Here is a 25,716-nt window from a genome sequence, read left to right on the forward strand (position 1 = left end):
TTATGTCTTTTAAAAAAGTTTAATGATTTTCTTTGAAAGTAATGTGTATTTTTGCTATATTTATTCCTATATACCTGACAATTTATTTTTGTAAATACTATCAATTAAAATTTAAATTTTCTAATTATTTTTGATATTGTAATTACAATTAGTATTTAGTAATCTTAAGTTCACTGAACTCTTAAACTAATAATTTATCTTAACTTCTTTGGATTTTTCTATATACATTATCACATCTTCTGCAAATAATGTTTGTTTTCTTTCCTACAACTTTTTACAAAATATTTTTGTCATATTCATTAGGAGCTTCAAAACAAGATTTAGTAGAAATATACCAGGAATCTGCATTTTTTTTCATTTTTTTTGAAGACAGTTCTTAAAGTTCATCATTAAGGTGATATTTGATATTTTCTGTAAGATTGTGGGAGATATATTTAATATAATTAAGGAAATGCTCATCTAGTCCTGGTTTGCTAAGGTTGTTTTATATTTTTGTTACAGTCAGTCATTTTTTTTTTACTTTTTAGATTCCATGTTAAGTGATAACATACAATATTTGTCTTTCTCTAGTGTGACTTATTTCACTTAAGCATAATACCTCCAAATTCATTTGTGTTGTTGCAACTGGCAAAACTAATCTTTGTTATTCACTTTTCTGTTAATGGTTACTTAGGTTGCTTCCATATAAAGCTATTATAAATAATGCTGCTATAAGCATTGGAGTGTGTGTGTATATCTTTTCAAATTAGGGTTTTTGTTTTCTTCAGATGTATATGGAAAACTGGAATTGCTGGATCACATGGTAGTTTAGTTTTAGTTTTTTAAGGAAACTTCGTACTGTTTCCCACAGTGGCTGCACCAATTTACATTTCCACCAACAGTGTGCAAGTGATTCCTTTTCTCCCCATCCAGACAGCATTTGTTATTTGTGGTGTTTTTGATGGTAGCCATTCTGACAAGTGTGAGGTGATATATTATTGTGGGTTTGATTTGCATTTCTGTGATGAGAGGTGACGTTGAGTATCTTTTCCTGTGCCTGTTGGCCATCTGTATGTCTTCTTCGGAAAAAAAATGCCCAATTCAGTTCTTTGTTCATTTTTATTTGGATTGTTTGATTTTTTTTTGATATTGAGTTGTATGAGCTGTTTATATATTTTGGATATTAACTCTTTATTGCTTATATCATTTATAAATATTTTCTCATACTCAATAGGTTTTCTTTATTTTGTTGATTGTTTCCTTTGCTGTACAAAAGCTTTTAAGTTTAATTAAGTCCTGTTTATCTCAGCAATCTTGATTCCAGCTTGTGCTTCTTCCAGCCCAGCATTTCTCATGATGTACTCTGCGTATAAGTTAAATAAGCAGGGTGACAATATACAGCCTTGATGTACTCTGGGAGAAATATCAATAACCTCAGATATGCAGATGACACCACCCTTATGGCAGAAAGTCAAGAGAAACTAAAAAGCCTCTTGATGAAGGTGAAAGAGAAGAGTGAAAAACTTGGCTTAAAACTCAACATTCAGAAAATGAAGATCATGGCATCCGGTCCCATCACTTCATGGGAAATAGATGGGGAAACAGTGGAAACAGTGTCAGACTTTATTTTTTGGGGCTCCAAAATCACTGCAGATGGTGACTGCAGCTATGAAATTAAAACATGCTTACTCCTTGGAAGAAAAGTTATGACCAACCCAGATAGCATATTGAAAAGCAGAGACATTACTTTACCAACAAAGGTCCGTCTAGTGAAGGCTATGGTTTTTACTGTGGTCATGTATGGATGTGAGAGTTGGACTGTGAAGAAAGCTGAGCGCCGAAGAATTGATGCTTTTGAAGTGTGGTGTTGGAGAAGACTCTTGAGAGTCCCTTGGACTGCAAGGAGATCCAACCAGTCCATTCTGAAGGAGATCAGCCCTGGGATTTCTTTGGAAGGAATGATGCTAAAGCTGAAACTCCAATACTTTGGCCACCTCATGGGAAGAGCTGACTCATTGGAAAAGACCCTGATGCTGGGAGGGATTGGGGGCAGGAGGAGAAGGGGACAGCAGAGGATGAGATGGCTGGATGGCATCACTGACTCGATGGACGTGAGTCTGAGTGAACTCCGGGAGTTGGTGATGGACAGGGAGGCTTGGCGTGCTACGATTCATGGGGTAGCAAAGAATCAGATACGACTGAGCGACTGAACTGAACTGAGGTCCTATTTATTTATTTCTACTTTTATTTTCTTTGCCTTAGGACGCAGATCCAAAAAATATTGTTATAATTTATTCAAAGAATCTTCTACTTGTGGTTTCTTAGGAGTTTTTGACTCCTGGTCTTAAATTTAGATCTTTAACACATTTTGAGTTTATTTTTGTATATGGTGTGAGATAATGTTCTAATTTTATATGTAGTTTCCCAGGGCACAACTTACTAAAGAAACTGTTTGCTCCATTGTATGTTCTTGTCTCATTGACAGAGATTAATTGACCATGAGTGCATGGTTTTATTTCTGGGCTTTCTATTCTGTTCCACTGATCTATTTTTTTTGTACCAGAATCTTACAGTTCTGATTGCTATGTCTTTACACTTTTCTGAAGTTAGAGACTGCTATACCTTACTCCAGCTCTGTTCTTCTTTCTCAGGATTTTTTTTTTTTTTTTTTTGGCTATTCAAGGTTTTTGGTGGTTCCATACAAATTTTACAATTATTTGTTCTAGTTCTGTGAAAAATGCTATCATTATTTTGTCAGGGACTGTATTGAATCTGTAGATTGCCTTGGGTAGTATGGTCCTTTTAACATTTATTTCTTCCAATCCATGAATACAGTATATATTTCCCATCTATTTGTGTCCATTTTCTTTCATTGGTGTCCTATAGTTTTCCAAATGTGAATCTTTTACCTCCTTATTGCTATGTATACTGTGTTTTTTTTTTTTTCATGTGATTGTAAGTGGGACTGTTTCCTTAATTTCTTTTTCTGATAGTTCTCTGGAAGATGTAGGGATGCAACAGATTTCTATGTATTAATTTTGTATCCTTCATCTTTACTATATTCATTGATGAGCTCCATCTAGTAGATTGTGGTAGTATCTTTAGAATTGTTTATGTATTTTATAATGTCACCTATAAACAGTGGCAGTTTTACTTCTTCCCTTGCTTTTTTGATTCCTTTTTCTTGTCTGATTTCTGTGACTAGGGATTTCAATGCTATGTTAAATAAAAGTAATGAGAGTGGGCATCCTTGTCTTGTACCTGATCTTAGGGAAAATGCTTTCAGCTTTTCAGCATCGAATATGATGTAGTTGGCCTATAGTTTTGCTTTTTTGTGATATCATTTTTTGGTTTTGTTAGTGGGGCATTGCTGGCTTCATGGAATGAGTTTGGAAGTGTTGTTTCTTCTGCATTTATTTTTTTTAATAGAAGAATGGGTGTTAACTCATCCTTAAATATTTGGTAGAATTCACTTTGAAGGCTTCCAGTCCGAGATTTTTGTTTGCTGGGAGTTTTTTTTCCTGATTCAATTTTGTTAATGGTAATTGATTTCTTTATTTTTTCTTCCTGGCTCAATCCTGGGATATTGTACATTTATTGGATTTGTCCATTTTATTGCCATATAATTGTTCATAGTAATCTGTTAATTATCCTTTGTATTTCTATGGTATCTGTTGTAATTTCTCCATTTTCAATTCTGATCTTTTTGATTTGGTCCTCTTGTTTCCTTAATGAATCTAGCTAAAGGTTTATTAATTTTGTTTATCTTTTCAAAAAACCAACTTACTTTTATTGAACTGTTTTATTGTTTTTTAGTCTCATTTATTTCTGCTCTGATCTTTATGATTTCTTTCCTTCTACTAAATTTAGGTTTTGTTTGTTCTTCTTTTTCTAGTTCCTTTAGTTGTAAGGTAAGATTATTGATTTGTTATTTTTCTTGCTTGTATTGTTATAAATTTCCCTCTTAGAACCACTTTTGCTGCCCATAGATTTTTGGATCACTCTGTTTTCTTTTTTATTTACCTCCAGTCATTTTTGACTCTTATTTCTTCAGTTATCCATTCCTTTTAGTAGTATATTGTTTAACCTTCTTGTGTTTGTGGGGTTTTTTTTTTTTTTTTCCATTTTTTCCCCTTGAAGTTGATTTCTAGTCTCTAGACATTGTGGTTGAAAAATATGCTTTATAGGATTTCAGTTTTCCTGAATTTACTTGGGCTTGTTTTGTGGCCTAGTATGTGATCTGTCCAGGAGAATGTTCCATATGTACTTGAATATTCTCTATTTTTAGTTTTTTTTTCATTCTAAGTACAATGTGTCTTGATGTGGTCCTCTTTGTGTTGACCCTTTTGGGGACCCTGTGCTTCCTGGACTTGGAAATCTGTTTCTTTTTGCATGTAGGGAAGTTTTCAACTATTAGGTCTTCAAATATGTTCTCCATCCTTTTCTCTTTCTTCAGAGACTCCTTTAATGAAAATGCTAGTATTATTTCTGTTGTCCCAGAGATTTCTTAAACTGCCCTCATTCTTTTAATCCTTTTTCTTTTTTCTGTTTTGCTTCAGTGATTTCCACTGTTCTGTCTTCCAGCTTGTTGATCTGTTCCTCTGCATCATTTAAACTGCTGTTGATTTCTTCTAATATATTTTTCATTTCAGTTATTGTAGTTTTTATGCATTCTTGCTAAAATCTTCTAACTTCTCATTCTGTTCATCCATTCTTCTTCTGTGTTCTTTGATTATCTTTATAATCATTACTATGAATACTTTGTCTGGTAGATTGCCTATCTTTACTTCACTTAGTTCTTGTTCTGAGGTTTTACCTTGCTCCTTTGTTTACAACATATTCCTCTATCACTTCATTTTGTCTAATTTGCTGTTTTCATTTCCGTGCACCTTGTAGGTTTGTTGTGTTTCCTTGGAAAAGTGGCCTCTCATAACAAATGTCCTAAATGTCCCAGGAGCACGCTCCCCTCTGCTCACCAGGGCTATATATACTCTAGGGATGTCCCCTTTGTGGGCTGTGTGCATCCTTTTGTTGTATTGAACTGACTCTTGTGGACATCCTAGTAGGTGAGGCTGGCCCCCAGTCTGAGTGGTTGCCAAGCCCTGCCTTGTACATAGGCTACTGGTTGCTGATTGTCAAGTCTGGGTCCTGAGAAAGCTGGCTGTGGAACCCTCAGGTGCCCAGGGACTAGTGCTGCATCATTAGTGGGCTTTTGCTCTGGGCCCTGGAGTGTGTTAAATTTTACTTCTACCCTTTAAGAGTAAAGCCTTAGTTGTTTCAATTTACTGCCTCCATGCTGGGTCTCAGAGCATCTGAAAGCTTGTGTGAATCTTTTATGGGTGTACTTTCAGTCTCTTCCAGCTCTCCTATACAAAGCTCTGCTGGTCTTCAAAGTCAGATATTCTGGTGGGTTGTCTTCCTTGTGAAGTATCCTAATACGGAGCTTGAACCCTTCATTTCTTGGGGAGAACCTCTGCAATTGCGATTATCTTCCTTTTTATGAGTCACCTACCCAAGGATGAGGATCTTGATTATATTATGTCTCAGCTTCTCCTTCTATCTCATTGCAGTTCCTTCTTAATATCTTTAGTTGTGGAAAATATATTTTGCTTCTCTTCAGATCATTCTTATTGATGGTTTATCTGTAAAATGTTGTGAATTTGGTGTGTCCATGGGGAAGGGTCTTCCCCATGAGCACAGGGTCTTCCTACTATGTTCTTTTGTCTGTTCCCCTCAACCTTGTTCTATCTAGTCTGGAAAGTGGTTTGTGAAGTCATTATTATTATTATATAACTATACATTTCTGTCTTCCATTCTGTAAATTTTTGAATATATATTGTGAGTCTTTTAAAAATATTTACTTATTTTTATTTATTTGGCTGTGCTAGGTCTTAGTTACTGCACAAGGGATCTTCAATTTTAGTTGTGGAATGAGGTTCTAGTTCCTCAAGCAGGGATGAAACCCAGTCTCGCTGCATTGGGAGTTAAGTCTTAACCACTGGATAGCCAGGGAAGTCCCTTGAGAGTGTTTTATTAGTTTCTGGGTTTCTGACCACTGGTAAGCAGAACTGGTACCTGGGGGTCTCTGGCTGCTGGGCGCTGAGGGTCCTGGGTCCAGTGCCTGTGCACTGATATGTGGGACCATGCCCGAGGCCCTCTGGTGGGCAGGGTTGTGTCCAGGGGTGGCTTTCGAGTCAGAGGGTCTTAAAACAACTTGTTCTCTGATGGGTGGGGCTGCATTTCCACCCAGTTAGTTGCTTGATCTGAGATGTCCCAGTACTTGTGCCTGCTGGCTGATGGGCAGAGGCAGAGCTAGGTCCTGATACTAGTAAATTAGAGAGAGGAGTCCCACATGGCACTTGCTAGCTCCGGTGTCCATATGGTAGAAGCAGGTCCCCAAAGTGGCTGATACCAGAGTCCGTGTCTTCAAAATGAGCTCCAGTTGCCCTCTGCTTCTCTGAGAGACTCTCCAAGGTCAGAAAGTGGGTCTGACCTGGGCTTCTGTCAAATTACTGCTTTTGTTCTTTTTCCTGAACTGTATTAAATATTACTTGTGCCCTTTAAGAGTGAAGTCTCTTTTTCCCATAGCTCTCTGCTTCACCTAAAAGTGAGCCCCACTGGCTTTCAAAACCAACCATTCTGGGGGCTCATCTTCCCAGTGCAAGACCCCCAGGTTGAGGAACCCAGTGTGGGCCTCAGATCTCTTTCTCATTTGGGAGAACTCTTGTTATTCTAATTATTCTCCTATTTTGTGGATTGCTTACCTAAATGCGTGAGTCTTAACTTTACAGCAACTGTGTTCCTCCTATCCATTGTTGGGGTTATTTCTTTATATCTTTAGTTGCAGAAGATTTTTCTGGTAGGTTCTGATCTTTCTTGTTAATGTGCTGTGCTAAGTCACTTCAATTGTGTCTGACTCTGTGACCCCATTGACTGTAGCCCCAGGCTCCTCCATCCATGGGATTCTCCAGAGAAGAATACTGGAGTGGGTTGCCATTTCCTTCTCCATTCTTGTTAATAGTTGTTCTGTAAATAGGTGTAATTTCAGTTTGCCCATGAGAGGAAGTGAGCTCAGGATCTTCCTATTCTGCCATCTTGGGAACTCTCATCTCCAATATCCCTTGATTTTTATAAAAACCAAGAGCTAGTTCCTGTTAACATGATAGTTCTCCACTATTTCTTTCAGTCTAACATTCTCTGCTATGCTACAAAGCCCCGCAAGACTGAGGATTATAATGCACTCCAAGTAATATACTGAGATCTGGATGTTCCAGGGAAGGAGGTATTCTTTATATGACTCAAAGAATGCTGCTTCCTTGAAAAGAATTTTGCACTCCCTCTAATACCTATAAGTGTTTAACTGAGTACCTGCTCTGAATGTTCTACAGAACACCTGGTGTCTAATATCACCTCTGGTAGCCTTATCTCAGCATATGGTTCATCATCAGTGTAGGGGCAAGTGGTGGCTTTCCTCACACTCCTCACCCTGTGTATCATATGTAAACTAAGTAAATAGGTGCTTACTTTGAAAATATAGCTTTAAGACATATTTTTCAGCATCTTATTCATATCCGTGTAAGTTTAGCCCTTATAGACTTCCCAGTGACAATGTACAGACTCATCCCTATTTCTGTTGAAAGGTAATTTCCTTTTGTTGTTTGTTCTGGTTCCCCCTTTTTGTTTTTTAATACAGAACAAATGGAAATATTTTTGTGCAGTCTTTACACAGAAGGCAACCCTCTAAGTCACTTAAAATATACATGTTGTGTTTGTATAAAAAATGGTATAAATTAAAGATAATTTAAGAATAACTTAAAATTAGTGTTAAGATAATCTAACTTCTTTTTAGTTCAGTTAAGCAGCTCTTTCTGGCCTCATATTCATAAATCCTACCTCCTGTCATTTTCTCAGAGAAAATTAGTAACAGAATATCGCTTTAGCAACTCAGAATTTTCAGTGTGTTACCTCGGCTTGATCTCAAAGTCTTAGCTCATTTTATCGATAGGCTTTACTGTCTTTGTTTAATTAAGTTCAAGATTTCAAACTTTAAACTTCCGTCTCTCTGCTTCCATTATCTATCTCTATAGTGTAGGGGAGGGGAAGCATACTATAGTGTTATGCTTAGGTCTTAACCTTTTGGTGAACCTGTGCATTGTTTATAGTTTCTGGCCTCAACCAGACCCACCTTGCACCCTATGGAATACCTGACTATGTTTCTGTAGATTGTAAAGTATGGTTCATTTTTCTGTTCATGGTTTTATCTCTTCAGTGACATCTAGTTGTATTGATTACAATTCAATCTCAGCATTTTAATTTATTTACCATTTTTTTAGAATCCAGACTTTTTCCTTAAACTCTTTCTTAGGAGAGACCACAGTGGCAAGCATCTCTTTTTGTTTTACTCTGGCATCAAGGCTGATCTTGGGCCACCTATTTTCTGTCTTTATATCACATGTAATGTTTGATTTGAGCCCAGTTATTCATTCTAAAGGAGATCAGTCCTGGCTGTTCTTTGGAAGTACTGATGCTAAAGCTGAAACTCCAATACTTTGGAGTTTCCAATACTTTGGCCACCTCATGCGAAGAGTCGACTCATTGGAAAAGACTCTGATGCTGGGAGGGATTGGGGGCAGGAGGAGAAGGGGACGACAGAGGATGAGATGGCTGGATGGCATCACTGACTCGATGGACGTGAGTCTGAGTGAACTCCGGAAGTTGGTGATGGACAGGGAGGCCTGGCATGCTGCGATTCATGGGGTCGCAAAGAGTCGGACACGACTGAGTGACTGAACTGAACAGAACTGAACTGATTCACCAAAAACTCTCAAAAACTACCATAGATTTTAATTTACCTCCTCTTCCCTAATTGACTTCCTCATCTTCTACATGCTTTTACATTTGAACCTCATCAGTCACTTGCCCTTTCCTAGTGGGAAAGTTCCCCTTCAACAATGTTTGTGAGATTCCCTTAACTGAATGATAAGTCTGATCAAAACTTCAAAAGCTTTAGTAAACATAACTCAAATTTATTACCTAGGTACCATTAAAATGACTTCAGTTATTGTCAGAATAAATCTTAGAGTGAGAGTTGGGGAAGGAGAACTTTCCAAAAGAGTACCGTTATTTTGCTTCTTTTTTTTGTTTTGTTTTGTTTAAATATTGCTTTAGAAGCGGTAGAAGGGAATAACCGTGTCTTCAATTTCAATTGGGATAAAACAAACGAACATCAATTGAACCTATAAGAATACATACACTGACTTTAAACTAGAGTGTAACTTTGTACCACTCCCTTCTTAACTAACATAGTCTTTTAACCCACAGAATATTCTTCTATGAGATGGGTCCCTGTACTTGATGAGTAGCTTTAGAAAAATTGGTGGTTTTGCATCAGCAGTTACAGTAACTAGAGAAGAATTATTGCTTCCTTAACTTTGTGGCTCTGTATGTCAACAGGAAAAATAGCTAGAAAAATTAAAGCCAGATGGCTCTAGAGGAAATGCCTGTAATACTTCGGCTGTTGTTAAGACACCCTGGGAGGACTTCTTTTATGGCTGGTCACCATGTCTCTGCTTTACTGGTCCATCTGTTCGCTAGATCTTGTATAAGACCACTTGTGGCCCCAGTTAACTTTAACTGAGCAGCAAAGTACCTTGTTCTAGCTGCACAGTGCCTGCTAAAAACAAATAACTTTGGTGGCATAAAGAAGTAAAGAACAGACAAGACAAGATGTTGAATGTGCTGCTTGTAGACTAACAAAGCCTCAGCTAAAACAGAAAGGAAATATTTAAGACAACTTGACAAATCACTTTTAAGTCACCAGAACTGTCTTCTATTTTTTCCACATAAGTGATCTTTTGGCAACAGAAAGCCTAGAAAAGTTGTGAAAATTAATTTCCTTCTCCAGTAACCTGAAGAAAACCATCTTTTATAATTTTGCTCAACCACTTATATAAGAGTGGCTAGGCATGAGAATGATAGTCCATATGAAATCCACAAATTCCTTAGTTTCAATAAGCTTAACAGATAGCATTGTTAGGAAATGATCATACCTGTTAAACGCAGTGGCATGTGGGTAAAACAGCTCTCAAAGATGAGGGAAACCCCTAATCTTGAAGGCTTGGCAGAGTTTCATTACGTAATCCATGGCCCATTTAAACTTCCAATGGTTTAAGAACAGGCTTGCAAAATTCCTGAATATTTAAAATTTAGCTCTCAAAGCCTCAGTGTAGTAAATGCCAGCTCACCTTTGGACATATTGCAAATAACCAGCACAGTTATGGTTTATAGCAGGTGTGTTTGAATATGGAAAGAGTTTCTTGCAAAGTCATGATTAGAAGGAATCTGATACATATAATAGGCATGACATTCCCTGGAATGGTTTAGCAAACACCAAAAAGAGGAGTTTGGTTCAAAGGCTTTTTATTGCTTTTCACAAACTACTAAGGACATTGTTGGATTATGTTGCATAGGAATTTTCTGACACAGTTTCAGTATTTACAATAGTTTGAAAGATTGAGACAAAATTGGAACATAGTGTTAGTGGTCAGTTTTACTCAACAATACAAGGTAAAAAATGCACTGAATACTCCTAATATATGGTAATAAAAATTATAGTAGGAAATGGGCAATCTCATTATTTAATAAATCTCTGTCCTTTAAATTAAGCTATGTATCTTAACTGGAGATGTTTTTAATTGCAGTGGAATTTAAGAATAAATGTTTGAATGGCTGTGCATTCTGGGGTGGTTGGCATCTAATTGCCAAAAGGAATATAAGATTGACAAGAAATGCAAACTATAAAGCACCTGAAAATTTTCAGGTTCTTTACAATGGAACAAAGGGATCTAATTGCAGAGTTTATTGGTGTTCTGTTTTCTGCTTTGCAGAATTCCATGAAGATTATCATCCAAGTAATTAGTAAGCAAAAAACAAACAAACAAAATCCCCCAATATCTCTAATATTGTTGTGCTATGTTGACAAATTTAGGACCTGCTCTCCAAGGGTACAATCTTTGTATTAAAAACGGCTAAAAGAGATGTATGTAGTTTTGGCAAGGTGTGAGTAGATTTTACATGTTCATGCCATTTCTCATTTTTTTGTTGTTGTTGTTATGAGAAGGATTTATTTTATTATTAGAAGAGATAGCCTACAGCCAGAAATATTCCCCCAAAATGACCTTGAATAATTTGAGGAGATTGATTTGAAGTCAGAGTAAGGTACAGAAGTATATTTGGCTACAAACCAGCTTGAGAATTTTTTGAAATATGTTTTTATAAGTTGAATATTGAAATACTTTGCATCTTCATAAAGTGTGTGTATATATATATATATATATATATATATTTCTTTTTATTAACTCTGTAAAATCACTCTTCTAAAAAAGCAGTGAGTGACTGGATTAGGAGAATTATACTCAGATACTAGTTTGCCTGGATTGAAATCTTGGTTTGTTGGCCATTTAAAAAACATTTACTTGTACTTCATTTCCTCCATCTGTAAATAAGTATTATAATAATAGTATTTTCTTCACATAGTTATTGCAAAGATAAAATGGGTTCATGTATATATTTTAACAAAAATCATGTCCTACTAAAAGTACTTTTCTGTAATTTGTTCTTCTGATTTCATAATAGAGTTCATTCATTTAACCTATAATCCTGAGTCTTTGTAAAACCTTCCTGATATTGATATATATATATATATATATATATATACTACATTTATACATATATATAAAGAGAGAGGCTATATCTTGACATAAAATTTTTTAAGCATCTTACTACCAATAATACTAAAATGATTTTTCAGTACTTCAAGTTCTGATAGTTACTTATAGAGTCAATAAACAATTTATAATTTTTTTAAAAAACACTATAAGTAAAGAGGGCATTTGATTAACAGTTAATAGCATACTTAAATCTAACCTAGAAATTCAAGGTTTAAAATGTATTTTCTATTGCCAAGAAGTAAGTATTCATTTGAATGTGTTTGGGAGAGTTGAATACAGGATATTTGGAATACAGAATGCAGTCCTGGTTTCCCTGTTTCATGAAAGGGTAACCCACACCATTTAAAAAGAGTTGTTTCACTGGCTCATGGGTATATAATTGGAATAAGTGAAACTGGTATCAGTCTTGAATAGTCTTACTAGAGGCAGTGCCACAGAGGCAGTCCTGCACAGACTATCATATGGATCTACTTCATTTCTAGCGAACTATGCCAGAGCTTTAGAGCTACTAATAACTCCTAGAAGGACCTCTAACTTGCAGTATTTAAAGCCCTAGTTTCTGTCCTCCCTGTGAATTACCGACTCAATTATCTGGTGAGAAGTCTTCTATTTAGTAGCAGTAACTGCTGAATCGTTCTGTAAAGTAAAAACTAATAAACCTTCTAGGATGAAAAGTATTAGAAGACAGAAGGTTGCCAAAAGGGTCTGTTTTTAACCAACATGTGCATATGTTGAAGGCATACATGCAGAACCTCTTCGTGGTTTCACAGGAAAAGGTGGCAACCCAACCTCAGCATGATAGCAATTATGTATAAAGAATAATGCATTCTCAACTTCAGTGTGATACAGTTTATATTTTTAGGTACAGTGTGATTTTTAAGTCTGTTAGGTTGGTAATTAAAATTAAGGTAGGTTCATGAATAATTCATGATGAGTGAAAAAAGGCTTATATATGAAAAATGATGCCACTAGTCAGGTATTTAGGAATTAGAAATTTTCTTCTTTCAGAAATTCATTGCCTCCAATGAAAAGTGCATACTTTTTATAGCAAAAGTAAATCTGTCTTGATTCCTTTACTCCTTGGGACTCCTAATGGAGTAAGGAGCACAAACCAAAAGGAAATCCTGAAATATTTTCACTTATTCCAACCTAAAGAAGAATTTCAGAGGTCTTTGTAGTTATTTCAATGTCCATTAATCGATTTTAACTTAGGGTAACTTTATGTTTCTTTGTAATGTTAAAGAATCTTCGGATTAAATTTTAAATCTTGAACAACAGTGAATTTAACCATTTAGAGTAAGAACAGCTAAATTTAAGATAATGTTTTAGTTGTGACATCAAATTCAAGAAAAGATAGGCTGTCTGCTCTTATCATTTTATAACCACTTTGTGATAGATCATAGAACATTGCAGGCAAATCTGGGACTCTGCCCGTGTGTTGATTCTACTTGTCAGGTTTTCCTCTAAAACCACAGTGCCTCCCTGCAATTCACTCACATTTGAGTGGGGCACAGTTCTTGCTGCAAGAATCAAGAGCCTACCTGCATCCACTACAAAACATTAATCATAAAGTCTTATTCAGTGCCCTTGTACTGCATTATGCTACTAATCCTACTAAGCATAGTTTAGTGTCTGAAATCCTCTTAAATGAGACCTTTGTTAATAATTTTCCATGGTAACTTATTTGATCTCGGATCTGGGAAATATATTCCTCTCATTTGGGATATTTAATTCTCTAAATCTATGATGTGTTGATTAATTCCAGGCTCTTTAGTTACAAGAAACTATACATAACAGCTAAGCAAAATTAGTAAAGGCTCGAGACTATTCTTGTGTCTGCATATTATGTATCATCATTTAAATGACACTAAGCCTACTTATAAAAATGAGACTACAATAATACTATTAAATACATAAATTTAATTTTCTGGGCCATTATTAAAACAAGTCCTAAAAAAGGTAGAAAACAGATTAGGTTGCTATGCATATCTTTATTAAAATAGGAAGGCAATTTAGAATTAGAAGACAAATTAATGTCAAAACCTATCATATGGAATTAGTGTAGTATTATATTCTGATCTTTTTGATAACTGTTTTTGGTCATTGAGAATAAAATTCCTCATAAGTAAGTCCTTATGTTTCTTATTTCAATAAGAAACATATCTTGTTAACAGATCAAATTACCTTGCATTTGACCAGAAATATTTACTACTTATGTTGATAACTTCTCCAATTTTTCATGGTTTACTTAAATTATAATACTAGGTAACAAATTAGCCATTGATTGTATTTAGTTAAATAAATTATATATATATATTATATGTTTATATGTATATATAGGGGCTTCCCTGGTGGCTCAGCAGAAAAGAATCTGCCTGCAGTGCAGGAGGTGCAGGAGACCTGGATTCGATACCTGGGTCAGAAAGATCCCCTGGAGAAGGTCATGGCAACCCACTCCAGTATTCTCACCTGGAGAATCCCCATGGACAGAGGAGACTGGTGGGCTACAGCCCATAGGGTCGCAAAGAGTCAGACAGGACTGAAGCGACTTAGCACGCAGGCATTTGTAAATACAGTATATGTTTTCTCATAAAAATAATGCCACACATACTAGTAACACGCATAGCAACCTTTAAAATTACAAATTGCAAGATTATTATTTAGTCGCTAAGTCATGGTTTGATTTTGTGACCCAGCACCCCACTCCAGTACTCTTGCCTGGAAAATCCCATGGACGGAGGAATTGGAACAACTGAGTGACTTCACTTTCACTTTTCACTTTCATGCATTGGAGAAGGAAATGGCAACCCACTCCAGTGTTCTTGCCTGGAGAATCCCAGGGACCAGGGAGCCTGGTGGGCTGCTGTCTATGGGGTTGCACAGAGTCGGACACGACTGAAGCGACTTAGCAGCAGCAGCAGCAGACTTAGCTTGCTAGCTCTCCTCTGGAATTCAAATAGGGGTCGAACCTGCATCTCCTGCATTGTAGGCAGATTCTTTACTGAAAGATACAAGACCAATAAACCTTTACGGTCAAGGCACAATTCACTTTGACCCTAAAGGAAGTTAGGAGAGGTTGGGAGGAATGATCACCTCTAAAATCAGAAGCAAGGAAGAGGCTCACAAGGTATAGATTTTTGGAGGAGAGGGAATATATGCAACGTGTATATTGTACTCACATGTAATCTGAGTATTCGTTGCCTACCTTTAGTCAGATGAAATTAGCAATAATTTTATTGTTCAGTAAATATTCACCCTTTTCATGACAGAATTATATCTCCTACCTCCTAGACTCTGGCCAGGCATCAGTGTGATATTAGCAAATGGAACACAAGCAGGGAAATATGCTGGGAAGTGTAACTTGCCCTCTTACCTTCCTGTCTTTCTTCATGAGAAGAAAATAACTTGGTTAGCTGTTGGTTTAAAGAGGACATAATGCAGAAAACTGAGATAAAACCAAACCCAGTTTAGATTAGTCAAACTGCAGCCAATCTGTGGAGCAAAGGCAAGAAATAGCCTCCCTGGGTATTTGTGGGGAATCGGTTCTGGAACCTACTGAAGATACTAAAATCCATGGGTGCTCAAGTCCCACAGTCCAACCTCCATACACAGACTCAGCCAACCTGGGATCTGCTGTATGTATTTATTGAAAAAAACAAATCTGGGTATAAGTGGACCCTTATAGTTCAAACCTATGTTGTTTAAGGGTCGACTATATATGCTTTCTAAAAAATGCTACCATGTTCTGGAATGGGTGATCATACAGCATTATTGAGGCCATAGCCCAACTGACACATTCTTTAACTCAAGCAAGCATTAGATTAAGCCTATACAGTGGAATCCAAAGTAACTAACATTAACAAGAACAGTGATGATGATCTTGGTAGCAGCCATGATGAAAATATAAGTAAGTATTTTAATTGCACTGCTTTATTTTATATAAAAGACACTATTCTCATATTTGGAATACTTAAAATTTTAGCTTTACTCACTTGGAAATGTAATGTTTGCATATAACTTAAACCTCTGAATGCCTTGGAATAAGTTTACCCAACACTTTATTATGGTTGAACTACTTTCACCATGAAACTGAAAGTGAAGTCGCTCAGTCGTGTCCAACTCTTTGCGACCTCGTGGACGGTAGCCTACCAGGCTCCACAGTCCATGGGATTTTCCAGGCAAGAATATTGGAGTGGGCTGCTATTTCCTTCTCCAGGGGATCTTCCCAACCCAGGGATCGAACCCGGGTCTCCTGCATTGCAGATAGACGCTTTCCCATCTGAGCCACTAGAATAAACCCTGTATTCATATGAGAACTTTAGTTTTCTGGGTGAATGACAACAAAGACAGATCTCCTTGTCACTGATGCTGTGTGGCTCTGCCTTTGTGACTCTCTTCCCTTTGTTTATTATTTGCTTGGGCAGTCCTTCACTCTTTATGGGCTTCTCAGGTGGCTCAGACAGTAAATAATCTGCCTGAAGTGAGGGAGACCCAGGTCGGATCCCTGGATAGGGAAGATCCCCTAGAGAAGGAAATGGCAACCCACTCCAGTATTCTTGCCTGGAGAATTCCATGGACAGAGGAGCCTTGTGGGCTACAGTCCGTGGGGTTGCAAAGAATTGGATACAACTGAGTGACTAACACTTTACCTCACTCTTTAAACAGGCAAATGACCTTTGAGAATATATTGTTTCATCCTTTCATTAGCATACACCGTGACTTGCTTAAGTATTATAGGAAGATAAGCGCAATACAACCTGTCTATTCACTCCTGAGAGGGAGAGACAAGGAGGAAGGGAGAGAAGGAGGGAGAGAGAAATAAACGTACAGAGAAATAAAAGATTAATTTTACTCAAGGTTAAAAAATCTTCAAAAACAAGGAATCATTTCTACATTTTAAAGACATTAAAATTTAATAATGTGGAGGGGGAAAGAGGTTTAGTCATGTCCTAAACACTGGAAAGAGAATGTTTGGGGCTATAGAACATAGGGACCCACTGGAGAAGAGGAGGGAAGATGTAAGAAGAGAAAATAGATCAGAGGATATATGAACCAAACCACGCATGGTAGAGAAGGATACTGGTGGTGAAAGTTGAAAAGTGAAAATGGAGATTAGGTACTTTGAAACTGTGCACTTACTCAATCAGTGGTTTTTAGAAAGGGAAATTAAATTTGATTTTATCTTGTTTTAGAAATAACCTTTGTTGTTAATGTGGAAAAGAGATGGTGATGAAAAGGACCTGGAGACAGACCAGTGAGAAGTGAAGAGATTATTTTAATACTTCTGGAATTCTCATAGAGGCTGTGAGGATGGAGAACAGGGGTGCATCGGAGGCATCCCAGAAGGCAGTGGAAATTCCAGGACTCAGTAACAGCCTGGTTTAGCCCATTTGCTCTCTGTGTTCCCCACTCCAATATTAATATTAATATCCAGGCCCAGAGTCCTCTACTATGTCATCCTCTACCACATGGGATGAAAAGGAAAAATGTAAACGTGAGCAAGACAAAAGTTAATTTTCATTTTATAATCAATGCAGTCCTGGTTCTACTAGACCTTAACTTATGAATTCTCAAAAAATGCTAACACTTTAATTATTAATGAACAAATAAAGGCCATTCACATATGAATTTGATCCACTTATTGGCCCAAGCTCAAAAGGAGGTCTTAGTGCGTTAGACAATTAATTATTGAATGTTTTTGAAAGAAAAAAATAAAGTGTGTCTCTTAAATATGTAAAATTGACATAATACAAACAGTTTTCTATTTTCATTCAGTTTCTTAAACTAATTTTTCAATAATATTAAAGATAGTTTAATGTACAAAGCTATATTATCAATATAATATTTTTGATATATATTTAATTATCAATATACTGTTAATAATTATTATTAACAAATAGGCATGGAAGAGATATCTCAGAAGAAAAAGGACCACATGCTACCAAGTATAGTTCTGCGAGTGTTTTATTCTGGCTTTGTTAATCATATGCAAATATGTATTAGAACCTTGATACATTCATCTTCATAATGTGTTTCCAGCTTGTTAAAGTGAAGTTTAAGAAGCTCCTGGAGGAGTAATAGGCTGCATATAATGGACTAGGGAGTGAAAAGTTTGGTTCTATATGCTTAATTAGTTTCTAATTTTCCTATAATCTCATCATGAGTCTCAAACAGAAAATAATATTGACCATACATATAGTACAAGTGGGTGCTGGCATTTTAGATCATTCTCAAGGGGGATGACTAAATTATTTACCAAGAGTAATGTATTACTCATTCAAATTAAACTTCACCTCGAGTGTAGTTTTAAATTCAGTGAGTAAATAGCACCCTGTGAACATCATAGGCTTACTGTTAAATTTAAGTGAATTAAGGTCCAGTATCATGTCTGTGAAGAAATAATCTCTGCCCTGCCCCCCTTACAGAAGAAAGGTTCACATCATATTCTATATCAGGGAAAGAGAAAAGGTAAACAGAAACAAAGTGAGTAAACAATAATGACAACAACAGAAAACAGAAAGATTCTGTCTAGTTCTAGACTCAAACTGAACCAAATCTGGAGCTTTCTTGGGAATGACTCTCTAACAAAAGTAATTTCATTCTGATCTTTCTAATGTGATGCTGCTGATATGTGACGATCTCTGTTAATATGATAATCATGTAAGAAAATTACTGATTTTCTGCCATGAACACTCACTACAAATTTGATAAATGCCTGGCTGATTTTATATCTTTAAAATTTTACTAGTTTTGCTAAAATCTGCAATCTGATGAAAACTTTTCTGCAAGTGAACTTATTTTTTTCCCAAGTACTTTTTGTCTCTAAGTCTGTCTTTGATGTTTGATTTCTAGTAAATGCTCAATAAACTGTTGCTATTACTGTTGTCACCTGATAAACAAACATTCTGGTGGCCTTGGCAAAACCATGATTCATTGAGTAGACAGTGTATTTCAGTGACCCTTCTTATATGAAGCAGTGATATTCACCATGTTTAGCTGAGTATGTGTATTTTTATAGGAACAGTGTGATCATATAAAACCATACCAGGTTGAAAATTTAAGGAAACATTCCTTAAAAGTCCCTACAGCAGACTGTGTAGGCCATCTTCAATAGAAAGTTTCTATGGCCTGGACACACTGTCCGTTACAGATACATTGGCACTTCAACATTTTGATGATTCTAGACACACTTATTGCTACCCTACTTATTTAACTTATATGCAGATTACATCATGAGAAATGCTGGACTGGAAAAAACACAAGCTGGAATCAAGATTGCCGGGAGAAATATCAATAACCTCAGATATGCAGATGACACCATTCTTATGGCAGAAAGTGAAGAAGAACCAAAGAGCCTCTTGATGAAAGTGAGAGGAGAGTGAAAAAGTTGGCTTAAATCTCAACATTCAGAAAACTAAGATCATGGTGTCTGGTCCCACTGCTTCATGGGAAATAGATGGGGAAACAGCAGAAAGAATGGTTGGCTTTATTTTTCTGAGCTCCAAAATCACTGCAGTTATGAAATTAAAAGACGCTTACTCCTTGGAAGGAAAGTTATGACCAACCTAGACAGCATATTAGAAAGCAGAGACATTACTTTGTCAACAAAGGTCCATCTAGTCGAGGCTATGGTTTTTCCAGTAGTGCTGTATGGATGTGAGAGTTGGACTATAAAGAAAGCTGAGCGCAGAAGAATCAATGCTTTTCTTCTGTGGTGTTGGAGAAGACTCTTGAGAGTCCCTTGGACTGCAAGAAGACCCAACCAGTCAATCCTAAAGGAGATCAGTCCTGGGTGTTCTTTGGAAGGACTGATGTTAAAGCTGAAACTCCAGTACTTTGGCCACCTCATGCGAAGAGCTGACTTATTGGAAAAGACCCTGATGCTAGGAAAGATTGAGGGCAGGAGAAGGGGACGACAGAGGATGAGATGGTTGGATGGCATCACCAACTCAATGGACATGGGTTTGGGTGGACTCCGGGAGTTGGTGATGGACAGGGAGGCCTGGCTTGCTGCAGTTCACGGGGTTGCAAAGAGTTGGACACAACTGAGTGACTTTTAGTAGCAAAAAATATTCTACTCTCAATAATTTTATCACTGAACTAGTTATTTTGTATGAGATGAATGTGGTTGATTTTAGAATGAATTATTTGAATAAATGCCATTCATTTACATTTTAATATTAACAATTAAGATTTGTGAGAATGATGTGTCACAATGCATACTGTTAGTTTACTAAATATTACAGTTGGTCTTATTCAGCCATCATTCTGTTCCAGAAGAGTTTGTTGGACAGGCACTGCACATTTGAGATATGAAAATCAAGATGTTGATGCAAAATATATTAAAAATTATAATCTCTGATATAAAATATATATGATCCATTTTGAAAACAAGCCACACCAAAGTGGGAAATACAAACATCATACTCAAGCAACTTTTAGTGGTTCTTTAAAGTCTAATTTAGGCATATGCTGTCATTCAGATCTCTCAGTAATGGAATACTTAATTTTTTATCCTATCTTCCATTATTTCTATATTACTTTACAGTCAAATCTTTTATTTCACAACCTACTGAATATTTTATACTCCTCTACATGCTTTTTTTCATGGCAGAGTAAGTGAAGTTATATAAGGAAAAGACAGAGAAGATCACAGATGAAATGGGACAGAAATTTGTGACCTGAAAAGAAAACAAAACAATGGCCAGCTGCAAAAAGATCTTGATTGTCAGGCAGAGGAGCTAAGAACTGATTTGGTGGGTCTCTTTCACTGTTGCTTTTTTGTGTGAATGCTCTGTCTCCATTTCTGGGCCTTGGACCTCAGTTATCTTGATCTCTGGTTCCAAGGCCATTCTGAACTTACAAAGAAGGTTCAACCCAAACGCTGACAGATGGAATATGAACAAGAAAACAAGAAAGGGCTATTTCTTATGGTCCACTTTATGCAACTAAGGGAAACACTTCAGTTTTAAGAAACTGTCTTCCTTCCTTAGGCCAAAATTAAGCTTTCAGGTTTAGAGGTAGTAGAAAATCAAGCATCACCTCCCCTCTTGCTACCAACAAAAGAAAACAAACCTTGTAGCCAGGACAGCAGGAACCTGGCTTTGTGAAATTGCAATCAAAGCTGCTCCGTTGATCAGCCAGCAATGGATCTCAAGTGGTAATCTGGGAACATGCCACCACCGTGATGCTTTCAATCCTAGTTAGCAAATACCCCCTTCTAAGATGAAATCTGTCTCCGATGAGTAGCCATCAGGGCCATAAGGCTGATAAACCCAAATGAGAATTTTTTTTTTGTCCAAATCTCATTATAAATTAGGCGCATTTTAGAAACAACTATTGTTTCACATTACCCACTTTTTAAACCAAATTTAAAAAGTTAGTTTCATGACCGTGGCGTTCTAGGATACGTGTGCCAATATAAAATGTATCATGGTATGCCATTTATCTTTTCAAAGGTAAAGTGAACATAAAATTACAGAAGAATACAGTTAAACCTTCAGACATATTCAGAGAAACAGAGATGTACAGCTAAACCTTCTGACAAGAAAATTTAAAATGACAAAAAGTATGAAGAAAAATCACGAACTAGCATATATTAAAACTTATGTTTGTTTTTCTCTTGTAAAAAATCAATGTTACTTTTGAGTATCTGAATATGTGACACTGATACATTTAGTACTATGGTACTTCAAATTTTCTTGAGGTTTTTATGGAGCTTAGTTTAGCTCAGACAAACTGTTCTGAATGAAAATTTATTTAGCAAATACTACTTTCAAATTTAGGGAGTTTTTCATTATAATCACTTTACTTTGGTAAGATTAAAAACTGGTGAAAATTTTGAGTAACGACTTAATTCCTGTGAAGGAAGCAAACATCTCAATACGTATATCACATCTAAAATATCGTTCTTTTCCCTCTCAAAGAAATAAAATTAAATCATGACAATCAGTGAATTTAAATATACTCTTGAGAAGTACATAAACATTAAATAAAATAATGAGATTTCTATTTTAAAAGAGGTTATTAATTTTATAATCTATGGTATATATAGGAGACTCAATGAAAAAGTAGTCTTTAGAGTTTTTGCCTTTTATGTGATGGAGTTTAAAAAGATGAAAGGCAAGCTTTTGTGTTTACATCTGGAGTATAAAAGCAGCTCAGTATGAGAAAAGGACATTCCATGAAATACTGTGTTAGAAACATTCTCAGTCAGAATTCCAGAAATAGCAAGATGTTAAATAGATAATTAAAATGTCTTCAAGGTTCAAACCATAGGGACTTAGGGTTTTAATCATGTAGTGTATATTCATCAGAAGTTTTTGCTTTTATCTTGATCAGATTTTGATGCTGTCTTTGGAGGAAGAAAGACCAAGCTCTGTACTTCTGAAATTCTTTGGTTTGATAGGATCTTATATTAGAATGTTTAACTCAAAATAGCTATCATTTTATTAGATGGCTGGCAGAAGCCTTCAGCAGTGCTCTCTTGCAGAAACATAATGGGTTTCTCCATTTCTGATGAAATTGGAAAGCTGTGGGAACTTCTGTGTCATGGCATAGGAATTGTGTTACCCATGGTGTAAGATTTTTCTTTTCAAGAAGGGAAGCAAACAGAATATTGTAACTAATCACAAATTTAATGTAAACAGGCTTTGGTCAAAATTATTTTTAAAAATGTAATGCAACTATGACAGCAAAGGTTTGGCAGCAAGATGTGTATTAGATAAGGGGACAGCTAATACATCTTGGAATACTTATATCAGCAAGGATATACAGCTTAAAAATTTACCCATTCTTGTCTCTTGGCCTATGTACATTATTTTTTCTTATTTCACTCTCTACATCTCAAAAAGGCACAATAAATATGCTTTAATACTTATGGGCATAACAATTTATTATACGAACATGTATTATAATATGAAATTAATAGTATGTCATACATTTACATGCTATTAATTTCATATTAAAAACATATTTCCTAGAGTTAAGAACTAATACAGTATTGAACACTGCTGATAGCTAAAGAGATCACAAATTCATTAAATATTTTCCTATACCAATTCTCATAACAGTCCTTTTATCACATCAAACAAAATACATAAATGTGAATTGTATCCCTTATCATCCTAGGTTAAAGACAAAGCAGATATTTCTCCAAGTTACAGTGAATGAATGCATTGTAAAAAGTATTCAAATAGTCCTTTGTATTCTTATTAATGAAAAAAAATTCAAATAATCATAGAACAAGCTGTTTTGAGTAACTGAAACATTTTAAAACTTTGTGTTTTATGTATAATAAAGAAATTAATTTGTCTCACTTATTTGTTGCATTGGATGACAAAATGATAGGCAGAGATATAGAAATCATATCAGTGGAAATGTTCCTATTCACAAATGAGTTTTAAGTAGTAAAACTGCAGATACTGTTTATGCTTTGGTTTAATTGCTTAAACATGCAGGCAGGTGGAGAAAAAATTGCTAACTTGTGCTTATTAAACAGGGTGATCATTTGGTAGTAAAGGAAGAGACCCTTCAGTTATAATCCATAGAGTAATATGAACTAAATGAATCTGTAATTCATGAATTTAAAACAGTCACAACTTTCTATAATTTAGTAATGGGGGTGAAGCCAAATATAAAAATTTCTGAAGATAATGTTTTATAGTCTAGAAATGTATTTGTATGCAGGTATACATACATATATATATATATATATAGGTAGAATGGAACTTTTATGAAAATTAGTGTAAATTTATTCAAACTTCTTAAAATGCTGGAATACACTGATTTTTATGTTGATAATACTATCTTTAAGGTTTAATTTCTAATCTCGTAAATAATGTGGCTAAGGTAGAGTGAACTTTAGATTCTCTTTATGGACATAATTAAAACTGAGATCTCTAGCTGCCAGACCAAAAACTTTATATTGGAAAGGAGAATTTAAATGATGGTATAATTATTATATTTGTAAAATAAAAATCAAACCCAATAGAGAAATGGAATATTTGAAAACAATAATTGCTTTTCAGTATCTACTATCCTAATATTTCTGCATTGTCCGTACCTGTCAAAGTCACAATTTTTTTTAGATTTGTAACTTTGTGATACCTCTACAAATCAGATACTATAATGTTATGGTTCCCAGCGCGTAAAGAGGCACACTTCCTCTATTGCGGAAACACCGAATCTTCAAATTTCATCTAATACCAGAAAATGCCCTTCAGTTTATCTCATTGCGTCCAAGATTCCTCAAATTGTTTTAAGCTCCTTAAAAAGATCTTTCTCAGCATGAAGTCTGCCTGGATTTTTCTAAAAATGTTTTGGATTTAACTTGGAAATCTTTTAGAGAAACAATAACCTTGTGAGGTTTTAACAGAAAGAAAAGTTGGAATTAAATGCTCTAATGCAAAATCACTTAAAATAAATAAGTTATTGTGTTTCAGTTCCATTGAATTATTGGTCTCAGATGTTCAAGAGTAGCAAAACATATTTAAAGCCTGGGGCTGTTTTTATACAAACACTCTCACACACACATGCACACACACAGAAACTTTAAAACATTCAGTTGAATAAAAATATTGGCAAGACTTTTTAACTAATGAGCTAGATATTTATCTGAATTTGTCTTATATTTAAAATAATCACTGAATTAAACTTTTTATATTTTAGCAAAGGATCATTCATATACAAATAAATTATAAAATACTATTCAAATTTTATTATAATATCCATTTGTAATAACAATTTACCTATGATATAAAATGTAGTATGTTTTAGTTAATGTTAAAAATAAAATTGGTTTATTATCCACCAACTCTTCTACCTCAAATTGGGAATTTTAAATAACTAAGCTTGAATATTTAAAGCACAAACTCATTCATATCAATCAGACATAATTTTTATTTTGCCTTTTTGAGAAATGATCTAAATAATCATTTAGGAATGGAGATTATAATTAAAACAGTATGCAATTTAATGTTAATCAGAAATTATATGATGTACAGTAGCAGCTAAAAAGATTCAAATGACTTCCAAATAACAGAAGTAAAGCTGAGAATAGTCTTTTAATAAAGGCCATTTTGCCTGGTAGGAAAAGATTGTTAAATGCAAAAAGAAACCTTTTAAACTAATATGATGAGGTGCATGTAAAAATTAATATTATGCTCTAATGTTCTCTCTAGTGAGTAGCCTAGGTTGATTTATTCATTTAGGTAATTATGTTCAGCAATATTAGTAATTCACTGTTAAATTGAATTTGGAGAATGCACAATAAATTGAAACTGTAGTCATATTTCTTTCTCACTGTGTAACAAACAGAGATATATTGATGTAAGTTCCAAGTGTACTACATAAGTTAAATTCCCCAGACTGCAATTTGATCAAAAAGCTTTAGACATTTACTTGAGCTATATTAGGCAACTGCCATTGGATGGCAGTAAAATTCTACATCAATCACTTCAAGCAAAGGGAAGCTGGGAAAATAATGGGACTTTTCTTTTATTATTTAACAGCAGAGTGCTGATTTAAAAGGCAAAGCTCAGGGGGTTGTGTATATTGTAGCAGTACCAACTAATTTTTTTTTAACGGTTTTCTTTTCTTCTCCAATCTCTTTAAAGGGCGATGCAATTTTGGAAGAATCATTTGTAGTGTTTTATCACTCCAAGAGATTATGTCATTTATTTTCTTTTTAGTCATAAAAATTCATTTTATATTTTTAAAAGGAATCAATAAAAGAAAATTTAAAAATATATATGACTGAGCATTTTGCACTTTATCAGTGCCTAAGCTCTTTTATTTTTATTTTTATTTTTTTGGTTATGAAGTATACTTGCATTTTTGTTACATTCTGGCCTTGAAAGGCTGACATTTTAAAAAGCTATGAGCATCATAATACTTAAATTTTATTTTAAAAGTTTTGGAAATAGAAACAAAATTTCTAATCACATAGTAAACATTGCTAAATGTGATCTTGAAGAAGGAATTTTTCCTTCCAAGGAGGCTTTAAATT

At 35.2% G+C, this 25,716-nt stretch overlaps 1 protein-coding gene across 4 annotated transcripts in view; it reads left to right on the forward strand.

Moving 5' to 3' along the window:
* LOC147379261 (uncharacterized) overlaps positions 1 to 25,716 on the forward strand; it is a 175,036-nt gene that overhangs the window by 68,342 nt on the left and 80,978 nt on the right. The window contains exon 5 of one of the 4 annotated variants that reach the window (XR_015132653.1): positions 20,323 to 20,711. The exons of 2 other annotated variants lie outside the window; for them this stretch is intronic. The gene's annotated coding sequence lies outside the window, so the exon portion shown is untranslated. Of the gene's footprint in view, positions 1 to 16,900; positions 17,362 to 20,322; positions 20,712 to 25,716 lie in introns of those variants that run through there. One more of the 4 variants, XR_015132649.1, reaches the window with a different exon arrangement.

The sequence above is a fragment of the Bos grunniens genome, chromosome 1 (genome assembly GCF_055505025.1).
Source record: "Bos grunniens cultivar Pamir isolate PY7600 chromosome 1, Bosgru_T2T1.0, whole genome shotgun sequence".
NCBI lineage: Eukaryota > Metazoa > Chordata > Mammalia > Artiodactyla > Bovidae > Bos > Bos grunniens.